Here is a 9,407-nt window from a genome sequence, read left to right as displayed (position 1 = left end):
ATAGAAGTTGATTGTCATTTCATTCATAAAAAATTTCTGATCGACAAAGTTACACTCCCCTTTGCCAGTTCAAGTGGAGCTATACAACTTCTTCTCTTAAGCATCGAGCGATTTGAACTTCTGTGATTTTAAGTGTAGAAAAAAAAAAGAAAAAAAAGAGAAAGAAAAGTAAGAGAGAAAGGGGTTGCATGGGCTGATGCTGCTAAGGCTGAGAATCCCTGCTTAGTGGTCCATGATGTGGATTATCTCTTATCTCTGATAAGAGAGAAAAGGAGGGGTATCAGTTGAGTGCTTATGAGAGCTTATCCGTTTCTTCAGCAACTTGCAGCTTGGCACTATTCTCAATAATGGGAGCTTCTCAGGATTTAGCTTGGCGTCTCGAAACCTCAGCTGCCTGTTGTTTAGCTTCATGTAGTGTTGAGCAAGATGATGAGCATCTTCTAAAGGAGCACCAATTTCCAAGGATTTGAGGGGATCCAACACCTGGGAAGAAAGTGTTCTATTGAGTTCCTCTTGCTCTTTCTCCACATGTGCTTGAGCTGAAGCATACAAAGATGCAGCCTTCGATAACATCTTATTATCGTTGAATTCAACTCCATATTTTCGACAGTCTTTCGATGACTTCATTCCTATTTCAATCTGCTTAAGTCCAATGGTCATGAATCCTTCAGCAGCTCTAAGTATGTCTCTCTGAAAATTCTTGCTAGTTCGAGTGGATCTATACAACTTCTCCCGTTGTTGATGTCTCTGCAACAACCATTACATTAGAGCTTTCATAGCCACTCGATGTAAATTGTTTAATTACAGTATGTTGCTGCTTTTCCACTTGCTCCCTGAATTTGCTCGCTTGCTTCCTCAAAGCGTCCATCCTCCACACTAGAGAGACGAAAGAGACAAAACGAAATACCAAATCGTGAACCTTGCCCTGATATCATGTTAGAATTCGTCAGAGCATACATGCAATGGGGAGAGAAGAAGAGAGAACACAACATTTACGTGGTTCGGGCCGAAACCTTACATCCACGTATCCAAAACCCAACTAGCTACATCTTCACTATTTTGGATGAATGTTTACATCAATAAGTACCTCTTTATATCGAGGACAATCACACAATTACAGGAGATAAATACGGCATGATTCTTTGAGATATAGGTAAATATTTGGAAGCCTTATCACCAAACTAGCTTGATGACCAAGTAACTTTGACTTGATCTATTCTTATCTTCTAGATACTTAATCTTATTAAGAGATATGTACCCATACATCCATAATGATGTATATCAATATGAACTCGAGATATCCATATCCTAACACCTTATAATCTCCAAACCCTCTATCTCATGAAGCCTGGATTTGTGGGTTATGCAGAGGCCACACCCTCTGCAAATCCAAGAAACATGATGCTCTTAAACCATGCTAATGGAAATCCATTAACAAATGTTACCCATCTCTCTCAAAACTCAAACCAACAAACCCAACATTTCATAGGAATCCCCCTTCAAGCCCCGGATCCACCATGCTAGGTACTCACTGTAAACCTGCTTAACCTAAACCCTAATTTGCTTGCCTCTCGAATTTCAGGCCATCACCAATACAATCAATGGAGGAATTCAGGCAATGAGCTCACCTTTCTCCCAGCAATTGATCAATCTTAGGCCAATACTAACCCTCCCCAAATCATAAATATGAACAGTTCAGCCTCCCTCTCTTATCCCCAACCAGTTCAGGAAATCACAAATTCTCATATGGGTATTTGAAGAGCACCCATGGCGTCTGATCAAACACAATAAGGGGCTCTCTCTTTGAGTCTTTCTTCCCAACCACCATCGAATGGTCAATTTTCTTTATATTCAAATGGCCATGCAATCTCTCAGACCATGAAACAGGTAACTATGGATTTTGTTTCATCAAATTTACAGGGCGTTCTGATGGGTTCGAAGTATTTGAAGGCGTCTGAAGAGCTTTTTTATGAGCTTGTTAGGATAGGGAAGGGAATTAAGACTCTAAAGATGGTTTGGAGATGCACGCGCAGAGAGAAACATAAGAGAGGAAGGGGATTCGAAAATGATGTGTTTTTTAAATCTTAGGTTGGGTAAAAATGAGAAAGATTGATCTAGGGATTAGAAGATATAATTGATAAAATCTCTACGCTATAAGATATATTTTAAAACTTTGGGTCTATAAAGAAATTAAACCTAAAAATAGGATCTAGAGAGATTTTTTTTTTTTAAAAAAAAGGCATTTGTTTCTAATGACTTTTTTGCATCATTCGCAAAATCGCCCAATCTAACCGCTAACCGCCCTATTAGATCGGAAGTGGCCGGTTCCGGTTTTGGGTGGTTAACCGGTATTTTAAAAAAAAAAAATTTAAAAATGTATATAAATTCTCAAAAATAAGTAATTTGATTTGTAATGCATTTTTAAATATTTTTTACATTATGGTAAAGATTAAAAATTATTTTGGTCATTAATACTAACGTTTATATTTTCCCATCTGTTTTAGAAAATTTAAAAAATAGGACACAGGTCAATTTCTTAAAATCTATTTTTTCCATTAATTTTTAACTTCATAATATACTTTTCATCATTTTTAAGAATAGATCAACCCCACCTGATAGCGCCATTAATTTTTAACTTCATAATATACTCTTTCACAGCACAACCCCACCTGATAGCGCCATTTTAGCCATTTCTAAGGTGATCCTCTTATTATGCAGTGAGGTCATTTACATGTAGCTTATTTATTTTGATTTGTTTGAGTTACCTCATATCATTTCATAAACTATAGTGTGTATTTTTTCTTGAGACTCCATTTTGGAGTTGATTTCGTGCTTTGGGCTAGTAGAGGCATTTGGATGTAGGTTAGAATTTGCACGAATATGTGCTATTTGGGTAGGTGGACTTGTATCCAATTTTGAGGATTTATCAAACACCTTGTGGTTCCTATCAGTGTATGAGTAAAATTACCTTGAAATGAAACAATATGAACTAGAATTGTCCTACTTTGATGTAACGCTCGACCCACCCTAACAAAACCCCTCACCTCAATTAAAGTTACATTTTGAGATGGTAATTTTTACTAAAGGCTCTATGCGACCCCTGAATATATAGCTGACAATCCTCCCCAATAATATTTTTTCTTTTGAAAAAATACTTGACCATGTCATTGACATTTTCACCCACATCTTCATCATTTATACCTGAAAACGCTTTTCATTAATTTGATAGTTGTTGATACCACTCTTATTTGTGATTGAAGATGCTTGCAAATGATGAACACTGTTATTTTCATTAATCTCTAAAGATTTCTATTGGGACAGATCGTGGAATTATTTTTTTGTTTTGATAGGCACCCTGGCCTAGTCGATATTATTTGTCAAATTTTTTAGAATGCCCATCATGCCTTCTGTGAGCGTCATTTAGTAGAGAATTTCAAGAAGGAAGCAAAAGACATATCTAATGATATTAAAAAGGCAGCTGTTAATATTTTGTAGGGGCATGTAGATAATACATGCCAAAAGAGTATTTTGAGAAGATGAATGAAATTAGGTCAATTTCTGAGGACGCATTCAAGTGGTTCATAGAAGCATCGCCAGACCATTGGGCCACATCACTCTTCAAGGGTAAATGATATAATCAAGTAACAACCAATGTGGCTGAGTCATATAACAAGTGGATTCTAGAAGCATGAGACATGCCAATTCTTCAGTGTGTTGACTTGATTAGAAGACAAATCATGAAACTAATGGCCACCCAAAGCTTGAAAGCTGAAACATGGAGCACAACACTTACCCCGTACACGTAAAACGAACTAAAAAAGATCATAAAGAAATCCCTTTCAGTTAGCGTCACTGTATCAAGTGGAGCAGTGTTTGGAGCAAGGGATGATTGCATGAATTATAAGGTAGATATAATTGCACGAAAATGTGAATGCCGAGGTTGGAAAATAACAGGCTTACCCTGCAAACATGCTTGTAAATGCCTTCAATAGATGAATAGGGATCCTGTTGACTATTGTGAAGACTATTTCACGGTTGAAAAGTTTTGTGAAATATATTCCTCTCTTATCGTGCTAGTTACCTTAATCGATATATCTAGGTATATTCAGATGGAATAAGAGTACTTCCACCTCACTCAAGACGGCCCCCTGGCCGACCTAAAAAGAAGCACATCAAGTCATAGGAAGTAACAGTACGACATATTCACTGTAGTAGGGGCAAAGGAACTGGTCAAAACAGGACAACTTGCAAAGCACCCACTTGAAGGCATTTTTTTTAGTTATCTTCTTTATTCTGTCTTTTCAAATTGTAGCACTCACTTGTGGGAAATTTTGTCAGTACATATATTTTTGCTAGTACATATATTGAATATGCCACTTTTCTCTCTCTTTTTTATTGGATATGCTACTGATTTGTGTTTTCTCTTTTCTCATGAGTATGACTCATCTGTTTTTCAAGTGTTTCCCGTTGCCAAATTACATTCTAACTTCTTATGTATACTATCTGACTTCTTATATTGGATTTGCACATATATTTGAAATTCATTTATTGGATATGCACATATATTTGAACCATCCCCTTTTGTGTTAACTATAAAATTCAAGAAGCTCATGGTTGGGTATCTAGTGGAAACACATGGTTGAATTGCTAACAGACTTTCACTCTCCAGTAGTTATGGATGGATGAATCTTTAAAAAATTTCAATGCATTGATAATGTGAAGTTCTTAAATAAACACTTAGCTCCAATTTCTTTTCTTTCTTAAGTTTTCTATATCCAAATCTGTCTCATTGCTTTTTACTAATTTCTTCTTCTTACTTATACTAAGTAGTAGGACTCAGCATATCAATATTTAAAATATTGAGGTTTGCTCACCATAATTCTTAATTGTGTGACAATCCACCATATTTTAGTGGAATTTAAACTTTTGAATATGCACATACATTGGATATGTACATATATTGGATATGCACATATATTGGATATGCACATATATTTGGTATTCATTTACTAGATATGCAATTGTTCTATCTCTTTTTTTTATTGGATATGCTACTTATGGGTTTTTTTTATGTCAATTATGAAAATAGAATTAGCAATGCATGACCCGAAACAACTAAGCGGGACAGGGGAGCCATCCTCTTTATTAGCTCAAAGGCAAGAGGTATGATGGTCTATTTATTTTAGCTAATGATTTACAATGATTAGATATTTCTCATGGTATTGACTATTGCAATTTCTTGTTATTATTCATTTTAGGAGAGAAATGTACTTCGTATTGACGAATCAACTTAAGCCTTAGTAAAATGGAAGATCGATCAACGACAGATACCTCTAATTTCAAAGACAAGGTTGAGTCCATTGATGAATATTGGGGTATCACATATCGATTGCAATCTAGTGAGGGCATTTATAAGGAAATGGTGCAATGACACAAATACTGCATTTCTAAGCATTGGTGAAATGACTCCAACCTTATACGATGTGCGGCAGATATTAAGGATACCCGTGATAAGTGAGCCTGTAACCGGCATCAGGCCTGAAGACTATGTTGTGTTCGTCAAGGAGTATCTGGGAGATTGCCCGAAAGATGTCACCCCGATGCATCTCAAACATACATGGTTGAGGAGTCAATTCGTCCAACTACCAAAAAATTCGACCAAATTAAACCACACAATACACATGAGCATATCTCCTTTATTTAGTCAGCACAATTATCTTTGTCGATTCATCTAAAGGATCAACACTATCAATATACTTGCAATTGTTTCGAGATTTTGATGAGGCAAAGAAGTATGCATGAGGTGCTGTGATGCTTGCTTTTTTGTATCGTTCGTTGTCTAAGATCGCCAGTGGGGAAAATAATCATTTTAGTGGGTCAGCGACTTTACTATAGGTATTTATCACTCTCTTTATTATTTAATTTTAGAATATTACAATTTCTCACTATCTTTGGCTTCTTACTTTTTACTTATTCTACAACGTTGGATCTATGAGCATTTTCGAGCTCTAGCGACCAAGCCTACATTGGTCATAAGGCTTGCATGTGGAAGAAGCAAGCACACCACAAAGACATCTCATTTGATAACATCTCGTTTGATATGGTTAGTTATTGGCTTATGTGCTTATAATTTAGTAGATAATCAATCTATGGTTAGTTATTTCATAACGTCTCATGCTTATTTTTGTAGGTGACTTGGCAACCATATGAGGAGTCGCATGAAATTGAAGAGTACTACATCTGTTGATCATACCTCATCAGTTTCAATGTTGCAGAGTACTATATGCCAGATCGCGTGATGCAACAATTTGAAAAGTTGCAAGGTATTCCTGTTAAGCCACCCAAGTGGGATAGGATAGAGAAAGTTGGTTTGCACCCTACAAATTGGACTGTAGAATTGGGTAGACAGATAAAAGATTGAAAAGCACAAGAACATCATGTTGTTAAGGTAGCCGTAGATAAATCTGGTGGAGTACCTACAGCAAAGTACATGGCCGGTACAACATGTTTACGCAAGGAAGAAAAACCCCATTTCATCCCTCATCGCAGTTGCATTCACAATCTCATGTACGAACTTCTGCAGGTCGATCCCATGTACAATCCTCAACAGGTCAATTGGTATAGTATTTATAATATGTTTATTCTTATTTTATCGTCTTACTATATCTTAAAATTTTGAAAAATATGTGTAATGGTCAATTTTGTTTTTTTTCATTCTCTACTTACAACAATATACATGTATAGAGTTGCTACAACCTGCACTTAATAATGAAGTATTAACCAGGGAATCCAAACGTTATGTACATGAGGTTCATGATCTGCTATTGAATAGCACTTCTGCAGAGACAGGTACCGAGGAGACAGTGCGGACTATAGGTGGAGATGTGTAAAGTGAAATTGAAATAGAAGAAGATGATGATTATGGAGAAGAAGACGATGATGACGGAGAAGAGGATGATGATGGAGAATAGGATGACAAGGTAGAACAGGATGGAGAAGAGGATGACGAGAGAAGAACAAAGAAAAAATCTGATCACTTTCAAGTGTCGGCTTTGCAAGAGAAATCAAGGTAGAATTTGCGGTCGCGAAGAGATGGGAATGCTGACAAGGAACATGATGTGAGGGGAAAGAGTGTTCTTAGTTGGCCAATAAAGGTATTGAGGCGGAAAAATGACCTTTTTTTTTTTTCTTGGATATGTGTATTTGAAACAAATGTATAACTGCCTTTTCAATTATGAGGAAGTCATCATGTTCGAGATTGTGTATTTTTTTGACAATGTAACTTGCTTATATGATGCAGGTACTTTTCGATTGGATCTTGTCTACTATGATCTTATTTTCCTCTTTAAGTTCTTTTTTTCCCTCAAAGTTTACTCTTCTTGTTCATTTATGTGGATTATCTTGATTAAGGCATCATGCAAATGGTAACTTTTGTGTTCTATGATTTATAGACCTTGAGTTCTGTGATTTCATATATTCATGGATTTGCATGCATTGTTCTCATTAAGTGAACTTATGCATTTGTTACCCCTGTTTCTGTTAAGTTTGTGAATCTCATTTATGGGGCAAGCCCATGAAGTAATGTATCTTTAGGTGATGTTAAGTTAGTGAATCTCACTTAGTATGAGACCTGGGTTCAAATTTTTGGTGTATTTACGTGATGTATCTTTAGTTGGGCAACTGTGGCAAGATAGAAGAACCATTTTAGAAATAACAGTGATTTGCAATAACTTAATAATTCGTGGTACTTTACAATTGTGGAATTTGCAAAAAAAAAATATAATCTATAAAACATGCTCGGCAGCGTCACCGCACGCTCTAGCAGCGTCAACATTGGCTCCGGCAGCGTCACCATTGGCACCGACAGCGTCCCATAGGCTCTGGCATTGGCTCCAAGCGCTCCGGCACCGCCACCGCGAGCTCCGCCAGCGTCACCAAGGGCACCGGCAATGCCTTGATCTAACACACGCTCTGGTAGTTGGTGTACGAGCTCCGGCAATTGGTGTACGTACTCCGGCAGCTAACCTTCTGGACTTTCGGCACTCCGGCGTTGAAGGACCACGCTCCGGCAATGGAGCTTTCTGAAGTCGTAGTGCTTCGGCGATGTGTGACAACCCTCCGGCATCAAACCTCCGGCAGTGAACATTCTGGAGCCACAACGCTCCGGCGATGATGGACTACACTCCGGCAATGGAGCTTCTGGAGCCACAACGCTCTGGCTATGGTTGACCACGCTTCAGCAATGGTGCTTCTGAGCCGCAGTGCTCCGGCGATGGTTTACAATGCTCCAGCATTACATCTCCCCGAGCTACGACACTCCGATGATGTATGACCGTGCTCCGGCATTACATCTCCCCAAGCTACGGTGCTTTGGAGATGTATGACCGCGCTCCGACACTAGTTTTACTCTCTCCGACATTTGTTCTGTTCACTCCGGCAGTAGGTTATGACACCAAGGGTTCTGACAATGTTTGAACAGCGCTCCGGCAATTAGACTGAGCGCTCCTGCAGGCTGCTCTGGCAATGGAGTCTCTGGTGCCGCGGCGCTCCGGTAATATGGCACCGTGCTCCGACAGAGTTTCTTGATGTTTCACTCAGGCAATGTTATACTACGCTCCGGCACTATGTTACTTGAGATCCACATGTCGATTTGCTTTGTACAAGAAAGGTATTTCTGTCCAAAAATTTTGAACTTTTTACCATGGGGGGTTTTGGCGAGGAAAAGTTTTCTAAAGGAAAAAAATGTGAAGAAAAATTGGGGTGGGGTAAATTACATAGATAGTTTATTTTTGGGAGGTTTTCGTAATATTTGTTTTTTTAAAACAATTTTTAGACCAGTTGGGACCTGCCTAGTCAGGCCGAGTGAACCAGTTGGTTTATCGATTACTTGGAACAAGCCTTCATTTGGTTTCCAAGTCGGACTCAATTTGTCGAAAACTGGCGCCCCCGTCCCTGAGTAATTCATCTATCACGGGGTAGGATATTTTGGTCCTTAATTTTCAAAGTTCAGAAGAGCCGACAACGACGTGACAACAAGGGGCAACGTTTTCTTATTCACAGTGGTTGGGGCCTGCTCTCTTTTCTCATTTTTGACTTTTGTTACCTGCAAACTCCTTTCGCATATTATTTTCTTGCCCTGAAATACCCCTAAATTTTAAAAAATTTCCCACCCACGAGCAGGACCCATGTGACCCCTTACGTGATCTTCAACTCTCCACACGCACCTCTCCTCTCCAAACCGCTGCCCGTAATGGAAAAGTATAGATGGCCCCTTGACCTAATTTTTTAAGTTTACTCTTTTGCTTTTCAAACCATATCATTAACTTCAGCATGTTTTTTTTTTTAATCCAGCTCTAATTAAAAAATATTTTTTTATGATGAAAATGCACCACCCTTTTCTTCTTCTC

At 38.1% G+C, this 9,407-nt stretch overlaps 1 pseudogene; it reads right to left on the bottom strand.

Moving 5' to 3' along the window:
* Positions 1–292: 292 nt before the first annotated feature.
* Positions 293–868, bottom strand: LOC18438813 (SH3 domain-containing protein 3 pseudogene; annotated as a pseudogene).
* Between the last annotated feature and the right edge of the window lie 8,539 nt (positions 869–9,407).

This window comes from Amborella trichopoda, chromosome 10 (genome assembly GCF_054954075.1).
Source record: "Amborella trichopoda isolate Santa Cruz 75 chromosome 10, AtrichopodaSantaCruz75HAP2 v2.0, whole genome shotgun sequence".
NCBI classification, from domain to species: Eukaryota; Viridiplantae; Streptophyta; class Magnoliopsida; order Amborellales; family Amborellaceae; genus Amborella; species Amborella trichopoda.
The sequence above is the reverse complement of the archived record's forward strand: the minus strand, read 5'-3'. Positions and strand labels throughout refer to the sequence as shown.